The 15,528-nt window shown below is 53.7% G+C and overlaps 1 long non-coding RNA gene across 1 annotated transcript; it reads right to left on the bottom strand.

Annotated features, from left to right (window-relative positions):
* Positions 1–322: 322 nt before the first annotated feature.
* Positions 323–2,500, bottom strand: LOC311202811. Its single transcript, XR_014617937.1, has 3 exons — positions 2,388–2,500; positions 2,024–2,140; positions 323–648 (listed from the first exon to the last, which is right to left on the bottom strand). It is a non-coding gene; the product is annotated as an uncharacterized lncRNA (long non-coding RNA).
* Positions 2,501–15,528: the final 13,028 nt, after the last annotated feature.

Genomic DNA, 15,528 nt, shown 5'->3' with positions numbered 1-15,528 from the left:
CAGATGACCGGTCTCCAGAAACCAAATACCAAGATACCCAAGTACACCAGATACAGACGGGCATCCATCAAACCAGGAGCTCAAATCAAGTTAAAGGAACACCTTAACAATGGGAGGATGGTCCTGGTCTGCTGCAGTGACCCAAGCAGGGCGAGGAGTCCCTGTGGGAAATCCCAGGGTGCGCCTGGGGAGTCCTGTTCCTCACCGGGTCCTGCAGCCCAGCAGAGAGGGTCCCATCTGGGTGCCAAACTGATGCCTCAGAAAGCCGGAATCAAAACTCACCAGCCTTGGTGACTATGAAGCAGGAATCCTTTATTGCAGCTCTGGGCACACAGGGGATCACTCCTCCCAATGAGTGTGCCCATTAAAGACAAATTTCTCATATTTATACAGATTAACTCTACATATTCATTATAATTTCTAAGATAAAGCGGGGTTATGCTAATTATTTCTAAGAAGTCATTTATAGTAATTCCTCACAGACAGAGCATGCTCAGTGACACTTAGGGGGTCTTCCGGTGGTCTTCAGGGATGAAGGCTGGACGTCTTCCTCTCTCTCAGCTGTAGATAGTTAAGGCTTGGCGGTCGGAAGATGTTGTGCTGTACGGAAATGTAGGACCCCTCTCCGGATAGCCAATAGCATTTAGTCTATGATGTAAGCAGACGGAAGTGACGTTGTAAATCTAAGCTATATAACACTGTACCACTCGCCAATAAACACCATTTGCTGTCCACCACATTGGTGTCTGTGAGCAGATAGCCCGAGCGGCCTGGGGTTGGTCCTGAATCAGGTCACTACATCTCCGAAGGCAACACTCAGCACATGCTCTTTACGTTTCTTTTCCATGGTTACCTGAGCTCGAAAACACATTCCTGCACAAACTAGTTAGGAACCCCTTTTTCACTGAAAACAAGATATACTCTGTCTCTTAATTGGTCGTTAGTCTCATTATTTACAACTCCCCTATCTCCACTTTCTCTGGTTTCAAGGCTGTTGCACTGTTCAGGCTAAGTTTTGTAGCCGCTTTCACAAAACATATATGATTGCAGCCAAATTCTGCTAAAATCCAAAAGGAATCTATTCTTAAAACCCATGGAAATTCATATATAAAAGTTATATTAATTGTGTCTTAAGCTACACCTACATCAATCTATTCAGCATGATTACATTTCATTGAATCCCCGTTTCACTGGAAAGCAAAACCAAGAAGAGGTGTGTGACCAGAGGGAACAACCACTCATCCTAGGGCTGATCCCAAAGGATGAAACAGAGCCCAGGCTGATCCCCAGCTCCTCCTTTTTGGGGAGTAGGACCAGACTGCCTGGCTCCTGGGAATGCCCCAACATCCCACTCAGGCTCTCTGGAGCTCAGCCCCAACGTCAGGATCCCCCAAATCCAAGTCCCTGCCGGGGGCTCCTGTGCCAGGAAGTTTTGCTGGGGAAAGGGTCAGAAGGACACCCCCACCTCACAGGAAACCAGCTGCAATGAAAAGCAAAGCCAGAGGAAGAGGAGGACAGGAGAACAGCTTGCTTCCTCAGCGGGAACAGCTCACCTACAACTACCTGAAGGGAAGTTGTAGAGAGGTGGGCGATGGTCTCTTCAGCCAGGTGACAGAAGATAGAACAAGGGGAAATGGCCTCAAGCTGTGCCAGGGCAGGGTCAGATTGAATATTAGAAAAAAAATTTTTACTGGAAGAGTTGTCAGGGCTGGAACAGGCTGCCCAGGGAGGGGATTGAGTCACCTTCCCTGGATGTGTTCAAAAAAAGGGTAGATGAGGTACTTAGGGATCTGCTTTAGCTTAGGATGGGAATGGTTGGAATCGATGATCTTCAAAGGTCTCTTCCAACCTTGTGATTCTTGTGATTCCTGTGAAGAGGGTCTCTGGGACCTTCCCAGCGGCTGAACACTCTAGCCCCGCTCTCTGTCTTCCCCGCCCACAGACCACCGTGTCCTTGTCCCCTTCTGTCCTTGCCCAAAGAGCTTTTTGATGAAGGCAACATGTCACTAGGGAGCAAATGTACCTTCCATTACGCAGGCATATATAAAAATGCAAATGCAGAACAATACGCAGAGCGAGAGGATCCCAAGGGGCACACCCAGACCGATCATCCAGGGACGGGCATCACGGAAAAAGGGAGCTGGGAAACAAACAGATCCACAGGGAAAGGGACCAATTTACACTCACATCTGTGGGGAGAAGGACCAAGATACCCCAGCCCCACACCTCCCAGCCCTTGTCCCATGAGCCCTGGCCTCAAGGGGACAGACACCTCCCATGCCCCCACACCCCCACTCCACACCAAGCCCAGCCCAAAGCTGCTTCAAGCAAGGCAGCCAACCCCCACCCTGCTCCAGCGCCGCAGGGGCTGGCTGCAGCCATCTCACCAGAGATGCGCAGGGACGCCTCCTGCTCCTGGGCCAGGCGGCTGTTCCTGACCACACAGGACCAGTTCCCATCTCTGGTCCCTGTCACCACGATGGCGTCTTCAGTGTCAAACAGGCCTCTGGCATCACGGGAACGTCTCTGGGAGACCGAGGGGACACGGTGCCCGTTGGGGTCTTTCCACAGTACCTCTGGTTGCGGGAACCATCCGGCCGATCGACACAGCACCCGGATGCCTCCGGCCTCGTAATCCTCCAGAGAGAGCTGAGGGCCAGAGCCTGTGGCTGGGGAAGAGCCAAGGGTTGGGGTCAGGGAGGGATGTGCTCAGCTGCAAGGCCACCACTGCATCCCTGATCAGACCCCTCACAGCTCCCACCAAATCGACCCCAACCTGTGCAGGAACCACCCAGCGTTGATGCCCAACAGCCCCAGATCTCCCTCTAAACCTCCTGGCACAGCAAGACTGAGCTGCCCAGCCTCAGCGCCTCCAGGCAGCATCTGCACCCCCCTCCCCCCAAGGCTGCCAGAGACTGTGCCAGCTCTCCTGGGGCACCAGGGGACAGCACATAGGTCTGGGAGGGACACACGAGCCCAGGGACACCACAACCACTCCTGCAAACACTACACCGGACACAAACCTGAAACCTCCAGCTCCACCAAAGCATTTCCATAAGAGTCACCATCTGTCACAGTGCAGACGTACTGACCATCATCAGAGGGTCTCAGCCCAGAGATTCGCAAGTCCAGCCTTCCTCTGGAGAGACCATCTTTGTCCAACTCGGTCCTCCCAACATATTCCTCCATCTGCTCCCCGGACACGTCCTCCCCATGTTGGTAGTGGTGCACCGTTTCAGAGACCTCATTACGGATCCAGCTGATGTCCCAGCTCTGGGCATCCACACTCGGGTGCAAATAACACGGCAGCAGGATGTCCTGCCCCACGGTGGCATGGAGAGTGTGACCTGGCCCTACCACTCTGAAGTCAGCTTGGCCATGGAGAAGGACATAGAGATGGCACCTACATTAGTTGAGAGCTTTGCAGGCCAGGGCCCAGCTTAGCATGAGCGGGGCACGCTCCATACCATGTGTGTTACTTTGCCCACCCATGGCTCAGAGACCCCAGAGAAACTGTAGCAGGAGTGGGAGGACAGGAAGGAGAAGGAGGTTTCCTGGGAGCAGAGACCTGTTCCAGAAAACAACCTCCACTCCAGTCAGCCCCACTGCAGCCACAACAGTCAAGGGAAAGCGAAAGCATGTGGGGCCAAGCTCCCGGCTGGGCTTTCCCACCCCCCAGCAGCTCCTGCTCCACATCTGCCACCCAGAGCAGGCAAAAGCCCCCACCAGCCCTACAGGATCCCTACCTGATCCCAGCTGGAGCACGTGGAGAGTCACCCAATACCTCAGGAGGCCCCCAGAGCTCACCGGGAGACACATCTGTGGCCACTCTGGAGAGGAGGGAGGGGAAGGGAGGCAGAGGAGGGTGATGGAGGTCACAGCCCCCCCAGAGGTGATCTGGCGAAGAAGGGCTGCTCCTGTCCCAAAGAGGGGCTGAAATCCCCAGAGCCCCGGCACCAGCACCCCAATGGTACCAGGAACTGGTGCTCGAGGGCAGGAAACGAGCTGTCGGTTGCAGTGGGTTGATAAAGAGAACGGAAATTTGCTGCTTATAGAATTTGTCTCTCTCGGTTGTTGCCTTTCGCAGCGTGGCAACCTGGTTCAGGAACGGCACGGCGGCCACCCTCTGGCCGCTTGGTCCATCAGCTCACAGACATCAATGTGGTGGATGGCAAATGGCGTTTAATGGTGACTGCAACAGCCTTATATAGCTTACAGTCATGACATCACTTCCGCCCACTTACATCATAGGCTTAATGCTATTGGCTACCTGGAGGGGGTCCTACCTTTCCATACAGCACGACATCTTCTGACCACCAGGCCTCAACTACCTACATCTCCCTCCCCCCCACCCCCATGCTTATTTAAACCACTTAAAGTGCAAAGTGGCTTACAACACTGATAGCTTATGATACTGATACCATAAGGCACACTACGTGAATGACAGTCAGAGGTAATTTGGATAGTAGGTTGTACTAGGAACAATTACGGAATAGTAGAGATAGTACTTATGCACTCTTAAAGCATTTGTTTGTTTTCTATGAAGAGAATGTTAACCTTCTCTAACCGACTCTTGACAAATGAGGCAAGCTTGTTCAGTATACAGGGTCCAAAAATTAATGCTATTATGACCATTGTGATAGGCCCTATTAGAGTAGATATTAGGGTGGTCAGCCACGGTGAATAATTAAAGCACAGTTCCAACCATACTTGTTGGGCCTCTCTTTCCCTTTTTCTCTTAGCCAACCTTCCTTTTAGTTGGGCCGTCGAATCTCTAACTATCCCGGTGTGGTCAGCATAAAAGCAACATTCCTCTTTCAAGGCGGCACAAAGGCCTCCTTGTTGCATGAACAGGAGGTCTAATCCTCGTCTGTTCTGCAAAACAACCTATGAGAGTGAGGAGACAGATTGTTCTAGAAACATCATAGATTGCTCGATTTTTTGCAGATCTTCATCGATGGCGGTTTGCAGTTGAGACAGGTCTCGCTGTCGTGTCACCAGAGAGGTCACTCCCGTGGCTGTGCCGGCTGCTCCCAGGCCAAGCAGTGTTGCTATTGTCACAGCTGTCAGTATTTCTCTCTTTTGGAGTCTGTTGTCTACTTCTCCCCAGTGATAGTATATTTCTTCATCCGAATGATATAGGACCTTGGGAACAATCAAAATTTGTGCACAAAAGTCAGTTGCAGGGTTGAAATGCTCAAGGGACACACAGGGGGTTAGACCTGTCTGATGACAGATCCACATCCCTGATGCTGATGGAATTGCCCATTTATAGGTTCTATCAATTGTAACGGTTTCTGCACAGACCGCACTGTTCCAGCTCGCTAAGGTGGCATTGCCAAAGCTACCTGAGAAAGTCCTGAAAAGGTCCTGGAAGGTTCCTAGAAGGGTCCTAGAAGGGTCCTACCTTTCCGTACAGTACGACATCTTCCGACCGCTGGACCCTAACTACCTACACCTGGACAGTGGCATCTCCAGGCAGGCCCTCTGCCTGGGTGGCCACAGTTCTTCTCTTGGGGCAAGCTCTCTGTCTGGTGGTGCCCAGCATGCTCTGTGGGCAGAAGCTGAACTCAACTGACCTTCTGAACCATGAGAGAGACCGTGCTCTCCCTGCTCACCCTGCCCACACAAACCACCGAGCCAACTGCTGTGCCCGGCCCTGTTTGCCCATCCCATTCGCTTGGCTCCAAGGGGCGGCTCTTGTACCGAGAGGGGTTGGTCCCGTCATCCTTTGCTCCATCTCCAATGTCACCATGGTGTGTGATCCATACAGGACATGACATGTAGTTTCTCTGGTGCTCAACGGAGGGGGAAGCTGGGTGCCTCTCCGTCCGTCTGTCTCTCTTTCTCTCTGTTCCTCTTTCTCCCTGTGTTTTCTTTTGACCTTGCAGTTCTGGTCTCGGTTTTGCTGCTATCAGGAAGGGTCCCCTGACATGGTCACACACTCGGGGGCCCTTTGCCTCAGCAACTGCACTCTTTTCCCTTCTTTCTCCTTATTTTGGTTACACATTAAGAAAAGGTCCTTTTCCGAAAGGGTCATGGGGCACCGGGAAAGGCTGCTGTCACGATCCACAACCTAGACAAGACTTAATTTAGCAGAGGTTAAACCCCTTTGTGTTCCAGAACCTCAGATTGATCTTGGTGGCTGGGGTTGGCAGAGCTTAACCCCTGAGTGATGTCCGATTATTAGGTGTTCTAGTGTGATCAGTTCTTCACAATTCTCAGAGAACAGAATTAAGACTCGAAACGGAGTCAAGGTTCAAGTCACTTTATTTGCCCCACAACAAACGTGCAGGGGAAGGGGAGAAGAAAGAGAAAAGGGTGGAAAAGAGAGAGGGAGAGAGAGAGTGGAAAAGAGGAAGAGAGAGAGAGGGGCTATATCTACCACCATGGAGCTACAGCATCCCATCAGTCTGATGACCTCAGGTCTGATGGCAGAGCATTCTTCAGGTCTGATGGGGGGGAAGTTCCTTGGTGTCTCCATGTCTTCTTGTTTTCTTCTTGTGATATGTTGTTCCCTTTTTCCCATGGCAGAATGCTCTGTTTTCTGTAGTCATCCTTGGCATTGCCACACCTTCCACCTGGCTGTGGGAATGCTCCAGGGTGGATGATGGAAGGCCTGATGTGTGAAGGGCTCCTGATGTCTCTCCCGATATCTTTTGGATGGAATGTGGAAGGAATGCTCTCCTGATGTTGGCTCATTGCATTGTCATTAGGTCCTTGGCACAAGCCACTTTCAGCCTGAGGGGTGGTGGTGTGGTAGAAATGAGGTTTGGTAGGTGAGAGGAGAAAGGTTTGGTAGATGGTAGGAAAAGCATGAGGCTTGGTAGGTGAGAGGAGAGGAATGAGGTTTGGTAGGTGAGAGGAAAAATTGGGGATACAATTCTGTTCTGTTGGTGATTATTAAGGCATACTTCCAGTACCTTACAGCTGCCCAAGGAGGCGGTTGGGACACCAACTCTGGATGCGTTTAACAGATGGGTAGATGAGGTGCTCAGGAATATGGGTTAGTGGAGGATGGGTCTAGTCGGACATGATGTTCTCAAAGGTCTTTTCCAACCTGGTAACTCTGTGATTTGATGATTCCCACCATCTTTCCCCTTCCTTCTCCTCCTTTTTTAGTTCCTGGGGTTGACAGGCTTCTGCCTTTTCCTCCAGAACAGAACAATGTCCCAGGACCCCCAGACCCCCAGAGATGGACCCAGTGGCCCTGGCTCAGGTGAACAATTCACCAGGGTCTGGTCGGGGTTTGCTCACTGCCTCAGTGACAGTGGTCACACACAAAGACATCAACACTTTTTGGGAGGGGAAACAGCTCCTGAGGTGCCAAACCTCACTGGGTGCTGTTTCCCAGCACAGGCTGCTGGGAGAGTCGCCGCTCCGGGAAAAGCCACCTCCAGCACCGTCACCCAGGCAGATGGGGAGTCGGTTGGGGGTCCTTTCGATCTCTTGTCCCTGGGAGCTCCTTAACACTTTACTTTCTGACTCTGGGCTTTGGTGCCTAGAGGCGGAATGTCAGCTCCTCAGCTGGGGGATGGGGCACCATCTCTGCACAGGAATTCTGAAACTAGGCAAACTTCCTTTATTTTCACCAGCCTATTGCAGCTGGCCAGCACTGGAGTTTCCATCTCACCAGCAACTTCTCCTTCCCCAGGGGCTTTAGAACATTTCCCTTCATTTCAAGCCGTTATCAGATTTGAGATAACTCCTGGAGAGGGGCCATAAGGCAGAGCAGGGGCTGCCCCTGGGACCATCTGCAGTCCCATCCTGTCCTCGAGCACCAGTTTCTGGTGCCATCAGGGTGCTGGTGAGGGGCTCTGGGGATTTTGGTGCCTCTTTGGGGCAAGGGCAGCCCTACTATGCTAGATCACCTCTGGGGTGGCTATGACACTCATCACCATCCTCCGCTTCCCTTCCTCTCCCTCCTCTCCATCATAGCCACAGATGTGGCTCCCAGCGAGCCCTGGGGGTCTCTTGATGTATTGGGTGACTCTCCACGTGCTCCAGCTGGGATCAGGTAGGGATCCTGCAGGGCTGGTGGGGCTTTCGCTTGATAAGGGTGGCAAATGTGGGCCAGGGAGCTGCCATGGGGCAGGGGGAGCCCAGCCCGTAGCTCAGCCCCGCATGCTTTCACTTTCCCTTGGCTGTTGTGGCTCACAACAGCAGGGCTGGCTGGCGTGGAGGTCATTTTCTGGAGCAGGTTCCCACTCCCAGGAAACCTCCTTCTCCTTCCAGTCCACCCACTCCCGTTCCAGTTTCTCCAGGGTCTCTGGACCATGGGAGGGCAAAGATACCCCCCACAGAATGGAGCGTGCCCTGCTCACGCCAAGCTCGGCCCTGGCCTGCAACACCCTCAATTAACATAGGCTCAAGCTCCATGTCTCTGTGTCCTTCTCTGTGGTCAAGCTGACTTCACAGTGGTGGGACCAGACCACACTCTCCATGTCCCTGTGGGGCAGGACATCGTGCTGCTGTGTCACTTGTCCCCAGCCATGGACGCTCAGAGCTGGGACATCAGGTGGATCCGTCATGATGTCACTGAAACGGTGCACCACTACCGACATGGGGAGGACGTGTCCTGGGACCAGATGAAGGAATATGTTGGGAGGACAGAGCTGATCAGAGGTGGTCTCTCCAGAGGAAGGCTGGTCTTGCGAATCTCTGGGCTGAGACCCTCTGATAATGGTTATTACATCTGCACTGTGACAGATAGTGACTCTTATGGAGAAGCTTTGGTGGAGTTGGACGTGTCAGGTTTGTGTCTGGCACAGTGTTTGCAGGGGTGGTCGTGGTGTCCCCAGGTTTGTGTGTCCCACCCAGACCTGTGTCCCCTCTCTTGGTGCCCCAGGAGAGCTGGCACAGTGTCTGGCAGCCTTAGGGGGTGCAGATGCTGCCTGGAGGTGCTGAAGCTGGGCAGCTCAGTCTTGTTGTGCCGGGAAGTTTGGGGGGAGATCTGGGGCTGTTGGGCATCAATGCTGGGTGGTTCCTGCACAGGTTGGGGTGTGTTTGGTGGGAGCTGTGTTGTGTCTGCATTGGGATGTGGTGGTGGCCTTGCAGCTGAGCCCGTCCCTCCCTGATCCCAACCCTGGGCTCTTCCCCAGCCACAGGCTCTTGTCCTCAGCTCTCTCTGGAGGGGTACGAGGCCGGAGGCATCCGGGTGCTGTGTCGATCGGCCGGATGGTTCCCGCAACCGGAGGTGCTGTGGAAAGACCCCGACGGGCACTGTGTCCCCTCGGTCTCCCAGAGACGTTCCCCTGATGCCAGGGGCCTGTTCGACACCGAAGACGCCATCGTGGTGACGGGAACCAGAGATGGGAACTGGTCCTGTGTGGTCAGGAACCGCCGCCTGGACCAGGAGCAGGAGGCATCCCTGCGCATCTCCGGTAAGACGGCTGCAGCCAGCCCCTGCGGCGCTGGAGCAGGGCGGGGCGTGGCTGCCTGGCTGGGAGCAGCTTGGGTCTGGGCTTGGGGGGTACCATGTGGGGGTGTGGGGGCACGGGAGGACTCTGTCCCCTTGAGGCCAGGGCTCGCGGGACAAGGGCTGGCAAGTGTGTGGCAGGGGTCTCTTGGTCCTTCTCCCCATGGATGCAAGTGTAAATTGATCTCTTTCCCTGTGGATCTGTGTGTTTCCCAGCTCCCTTTTTACGTGATGCCCGTCCCTGGAAGGCTGTTCTGACCGTGCTTTTCCTGTTCTCCATTGGGCTCTTTGGCCTCAGAGCTTATCTCTGGAGAAGGAAAGGTATGTTTGTCTCCAAAGGACGTGTTGCCTTCATCAAAAAGCTCTTGGGGAAGGACGGAAGGGGATGAGGACATGGTGGGGTGTTGGCAGGAGAACAGGGAGCATGGCCAGAGCATCTGGCTGGGGGGAAGGTCCCAGAGACCCTCTTGAGCTGTTCCTGCTGAGGAAGCAAGCTGCTCTACTGACCTCCTCTTCCTCTGGCTTTGCTTTCCAGCTTTGCTGTCCAGAGAGCTGGGTGAGTCCTTCTGGCCCCTTCCCCCAGCAAAACCTCTTGTCACATGAGCCCCCAGCAATGGCTTGGCTTTTGGGAGTTCCTGACTTAGGGACTGAGCTCCAGAGATCATTGGTGGGCTGTCAGGGGATGTGTTGGCAGGGAGCCATTACGAGGAGTGAGGCAGTTTTGTACTTCTCCCCAAAAAGAAGGAGTTGGGGATCAGCCTGAGCTCTGTGTGCTCCTGTGGGATCAGCCCTGGGGTGTGTGGTTGTTCCCACTGGTCACACATCACTTCTCGGCTTATTGTTCTCGGAAAACCTGATGCAGCCCCGAGTGAGTGTCTGTGAGCTCCAGCACGGAGTTCAGTCCTTTCCTGAGATCTCTGTGCACAGCGCCTTCCCTCCCTGCTAGTCCTTTCCATCCTGGCATTCCTGGGACTCGGAAAGCCCAAGGCCATGTGCCTGGGAGGGTGGGCAGCTCAGGCAGAGCAGTGCGGGGATGGGTCCTCTGCCCTGCCCAGAGCTGCTGGGACCGGCTCTGGGATGTGACCAGCTCTCCTCTCTCCTTGTAGCCTGGAAGAAGTTTCTGCTGCCCCACACTCCAGGTAATTGGGGGTTTAGGTGCCACACTTGGGGGTTCTCCTTCTGTTCCTCGTGTTCAAGGGGCACCTGGGCTGGTCACTGGTTGGGACTGGCTGCGCCTGGGTGTGTTGGGTGACTCCCAGACCCCGAGTGTGGCACTGGGCTGTTCCTCTGCTGTGTTCTGGCCTGTACCACCCCTCATGAACTCCATCACCCTGCTGACACCCCATGCACTGCCCAGACCCAGACACTGCCTCCCCTCCCTGCTTCTCTGTGCTGAGGTTGCAGACTCACTGGTGCCTGTTCCCATGGGGAACAGCTTGGCTGTGGCCATGCTGGGACTGGCTCTGCGATGGGATCTCAAGGAGCAAGGAGATTTCCCTTGTCCTGCCCCACGGGGCAGAATCTGGCCCCAGGGTGGTGAAACCTGCCCAGTGCTGAGCTTTGCCCCTGATGCTCTGGCTCCTCCTGTCCCTGCAGACATGGTGACCCTGGATCCTGACACGGCTCATCCTGAGATTGTCCTGTCCAAGGATAGGAGAAGCATGAGTGTGGGAAGAACATGGCAGGGCCTGCCCAAATTCTCTCAGAGATATACATCTTGGACCTGTGTGCTGGGCCAGAATAGGTTTACAGATGGGAAGCACCTTTGGGAGGTGGAGGTGAAGGGGGAGGTGGGAGGTGATTCAAGGTGGGCTCTGGGGGTGGCCAGGGACTCTGTGAACAGGAAGATGTATATGGAAGGGTAAGTTTCTGTCTCTCACCTCTCCTCCCACCCTCCTGCCCCTGTCCGGAGTGCCCAGCAGAATCTGGGTCTGTCTGGACTGCCCGGGGGGGCTGGTGACTTTCATTGATGGTCACAGTGGGGTCGAGATCTTCACTTTCCCACCAGCCTCATTCAATGGAGAGACCATTCGCCCATGGTTTTTGGTGCAGACAGAGGGAACAGAGCTGTGCCTCAGGAAGAGCACTTCCTGGCCCACTTCCATGTCTGCCCCAGCCCCACAGAGCCCCTGCCCTTCTGCAGACCCTGCCTGTTCTCCTCTCCTCGCTGCCACAGGAGCAGATGTCCCTCTCAGCCCTGCCCCAGCCCATCCTGACCCAGTAGAGCAGGACAGGACTCAATAAAGCTTTGTGGGTGAACACGGAGTCTGGCTGTGGGGGTTCCTGGGGGCTTGTTCTGATTCTTGGCTGCTGCTGAAGGGGATTTGCAGCAGGCTTGGAGCAGTGGTTGGAGCAGGAGCCTGGGGGCAGCTGCCAGCAGGGTGACTGGGGCTGGAGTTGGGGAGCATTCAGGGCAACTCAGGCCTCGGTCTTGGTTCTGGGGAGCCCCAACTCTGACAGCACCCCGTGTCACCGGGATGCCACAGCTCTGGATCCTTCCAAGCCACAAAATCCTGTTGGGATCAAGCCTGAGATGTGTTTCCCTCCTGCCCGTCTGAGCTGGGCACTCGGTGCAGGCGGTGGCAGCTCCTGGCTGGGTTTAGGGACTGGGCTCCATTTGCGAAAGTCTCTTTGTACCAGAGCAGCTTCAGGGGCAGCAGAAGAGGAAAGTCCTGAGTGGGGACAGGATTTCTCCCCCTGCGGCTCTGGGAAAGTGATATTTACCAGTGCTGACTGGTGTGGCTGCTGCTGCTGTGGGGATTTGTGCTGCAGTGAAGCCGGAGTGGGGGGGGGGGGGGTGAGGTGGGGTGTGTGTGTTGTATAGGAGTGGGTTGTGTTTGGGTGTGTTGGGTTGGACTGTGTGTGGGGTTGGTTTGGGTTGACCTGAGTTGATTTCCTTTGACTTGGCTTCAGTTAATTTCAATTAAAAATGCAGCAACCAGACAGTGTTCAAGGACGATGGAGAGAAGAGAAAACAACACCCTGCAGCAGTACAGCTGAGAAGGTGAGCAGCTGTTACAGCTGTGGGGAATGAGTTCTCTACTGAGGAAAGGGCCATGGGCAGGATTTGAGCAAAAACCCTTTCAAAGAGGCATAAAATGGGATGAGCCGACGCTGGAGCGTCGGCTGCGGGGGTGTCGTGACCATGGAGTTTCACTCCAACTGCACTTAGTGCTCAGTGTAAACACCTGGCGAGGGGTGGGGGATAAATTATGGGATGTGGTCTGCAGGGGAGACAAGAAGGTCAAGAGAGTTGCTGCTGCTGGGAAACTTGTGATGTCCACTCAGGAAAGAATAAAAGTGGAGCAGACAGATGCCACGGGCATGGCCTGCTGGGAAAGGGTTTGAGCCCCCAGTCCCAGGACAGCCTGTGTCCCCCCCCACCCCCAAAGACTATGAATACAAAGAAACACAGACCAAAGCACCAGTCATTGTTGTCCCCACAGCACCTCCTGAGCCGATGGACACTGACAAGGACCCTGTGCACACGGACAGAAGCCCTACAGAGACGGTCCAGAAGCCGCCTGGCCAGAATCTGCCTCGTCAGCCATCGGATCAGGGACCCACTTGGTCTCTACGCTCCCATCCACACCTCCCACCCAACTCCCCCAGAAATCACTGTCTCCTGATGAATCGGTTGGCAGCATTTGTTGGGATGTGCCCCAGGCTCAGGGATGCGTTTATCCACTGAGAGCAAGGCTGGGCACAGAGCAGAAGGAGTTTGGATGGCGACCATTGAAAGTGGGCAGCTTCCTTGAAAATTCACCTGGGAAACACAACCCCCCGTTTGGGTCGAGCGATGGCCGCTTCCTAAAGAAAAACTTGCCCACTTCCAGGATTGAATAGAGGAGCAGCTGGCCAAGGGACACATCCAGCCCTCCACAAGCCCGTGGAATTCGCCTATTTTTACCATCCCTAAACAGGACGGGAGATGGCGCTTGGTGCACGAGGTAAGAAAAGTCAGTGAAGTGATGGAAGATGCGGGAGCTTCGCAGCCCGGTCTGCCACCTCCAAACGTGACACCTAAAAATTGGGACGTTTGGATTGTTTTTTCACTATTCCCTTACACCCTGATGATTATGAGAAATTTGCCTTTTCAGTCCCTACTGTAAACAAAACTGAACCCATGGAAAGGTGTCATTGGGTGGTGCTCCCACAGGCATGAAAAATTCACCCACTGTGTGCCAGGCTTATGTAGCCTGGGCACTTGCTCCAGTACGAAGAGCCCATCCTGATCTCATCTTTTATCATCACATGGATGAGGTACTGATTGTGGGAACAAACTTGGACACTGAAAGTTTGATTCATGAGTTGACAGGGCATTTGGAAAGCAAGGGGTTACAGATTGCTCCAGAGAGAATTCAAAAGGAGCCAGTGTGGAAATATCTGGGGTGGCAGATTGATAAAAGTACCATAACACCCCAAAGGATTGAGATCCCAGCTGAGGTCAGCACGTTAAATGATGCTCAAAAACTGCTTGGAGATACTAACTGGGTTAGACCATTGTGTGGCATTATGAATAGGGAACTGGAACCTGTAGTGGCATTGCTAAAGGGAGGAGGTGGTGCAGGAGCGCCCAGAATCCTGTCAGAAGAAGCTAAAAAGGCCCTGGAAGTCATTATTAACAAAATCAAAAATACAGATACCCATGGATGGGATGCTGAGTGGGACATAGGAGTCACAGTCATTAATCCAACAGAACATGTGTTTGCTATTATAATGCAGTGGACTAATGACAAAGATCCCTTAAGGCTGTTAGAATGGGTGTTCCTGCCCATGCAGCCAAAGGGAACTGTAACTCTGTGTTTGGAGGCGACAGCCCAGGTCAGTGCAAAAGGCCACAATCACGTAGTAGAAACTGCAGGAACAGAACCCACATTTATTGTTGTTCCATCAGCAGCAGAGTATTTAGCTTGGGCCTTGAGGAACAGCACTGCCCTGCAAATAGCTTTATTAGACCACACAGGGGAAGTGAAAGTGCATTACCCACCACACAGAATCTCTACAGCAGCACAGAACTGTCCAACAGAAGAAAAGCCCTTGTTGTCTGGGTGTGCGGTTCGGGGTGTTCCAGTGTTCACTGATGCAGGGGGAAGAGCTCAGAAGGCTGCGATTCCATGTCAGGAGCATGGGAAATGGCAGGATTTGCTATTCAAAGGAGCCCAAGCCTCAATCAGCAGCTGGAGCTGCAGGCGGTTGTGAGAGTGTGTGACAAGCGGAAAGCCGAACCGGTTCATCTGGTCTGTGACTCCCTGTGTGTGGTGGGAATAGTGACCCGAGTGGAACAGGCACTATTGAAAGGGGTTTCAGATGAGAGATTATATAGATTGTTTAAGGAATTCTGGCTCCTCCTGTCTAACCAACAGCATCAGCACTTTATTACCCATATTGGCAGCCACACGGGACTAACTCAGGGTCTGGCAGAGGCAATCAGAGAGCAGCCAGGTTGGCAGCACCAGCCTGGGCTGCTCCCTCAGCAGAGCGCTGTGCACAGGCTCGGAGATCACATGAATCCTTTCATCAATCTGCCAGGGAGCTTCAACGACAACACCACCTGTCAGTTGCTGAGGCTAAAGGGCTTGTACAGTCGTGCCTGGACTGTCAGCAGTTCACCAGTGGCCTTGCCCCTGGTGTCAATGCTCGTGGCACAGGCCCACTAGAAGTCTGGGTTCATCAGAACTCGTTATAATCATTAACCAATCAGTGGGGTGGAAACAGTGTATGTTTACATTAGCAGGGTTTTTTTATGTTTACATTAGCAGTTTTTCAGCTTGCCACGTTTGCAGTAACAAATGTCTCTAATCTGTGGGATTTCACCCAATAAACGGCTTCACCTGAAATTCATATCGAATTGGGTGTTGCTCATTGCCAGTCACCACAGTGATAGAGCACAGAAATAGTGGGGGACATGGAGAGACAGGAAAGCCTTTGACATGGTATCTCACATCATTCTGACTGAGAAACTGGCTGCCACTGGCCTGGACAGGTGGACCCTCAGCTGGGTTAAAACTGGCTGGCTGGCTGGGCCCAAAGGGTGGCGGTGAATGGAACCAAATCCAGCTGGAGGCCGGTCACGAGTGGCGTCCCCCAGGGCTCAGTCCTGGGTCCAG

Source organism: Gallinula chloropus, assembly GCF_964237585.1.
Source record: "Gallinula chloropus genome assembly, chromosome: 32".
NCBI lineage: Eukaryota > Metazoa > Chordata > Aves > Gruiformes > Rallidae > Gallinula > Gallinula chloropus.
The sequence above is the reverse complement of the archived record's forward strand: the minus strand, read 5'-3'. Positions and strand labels throughout refer to the sequence as shown.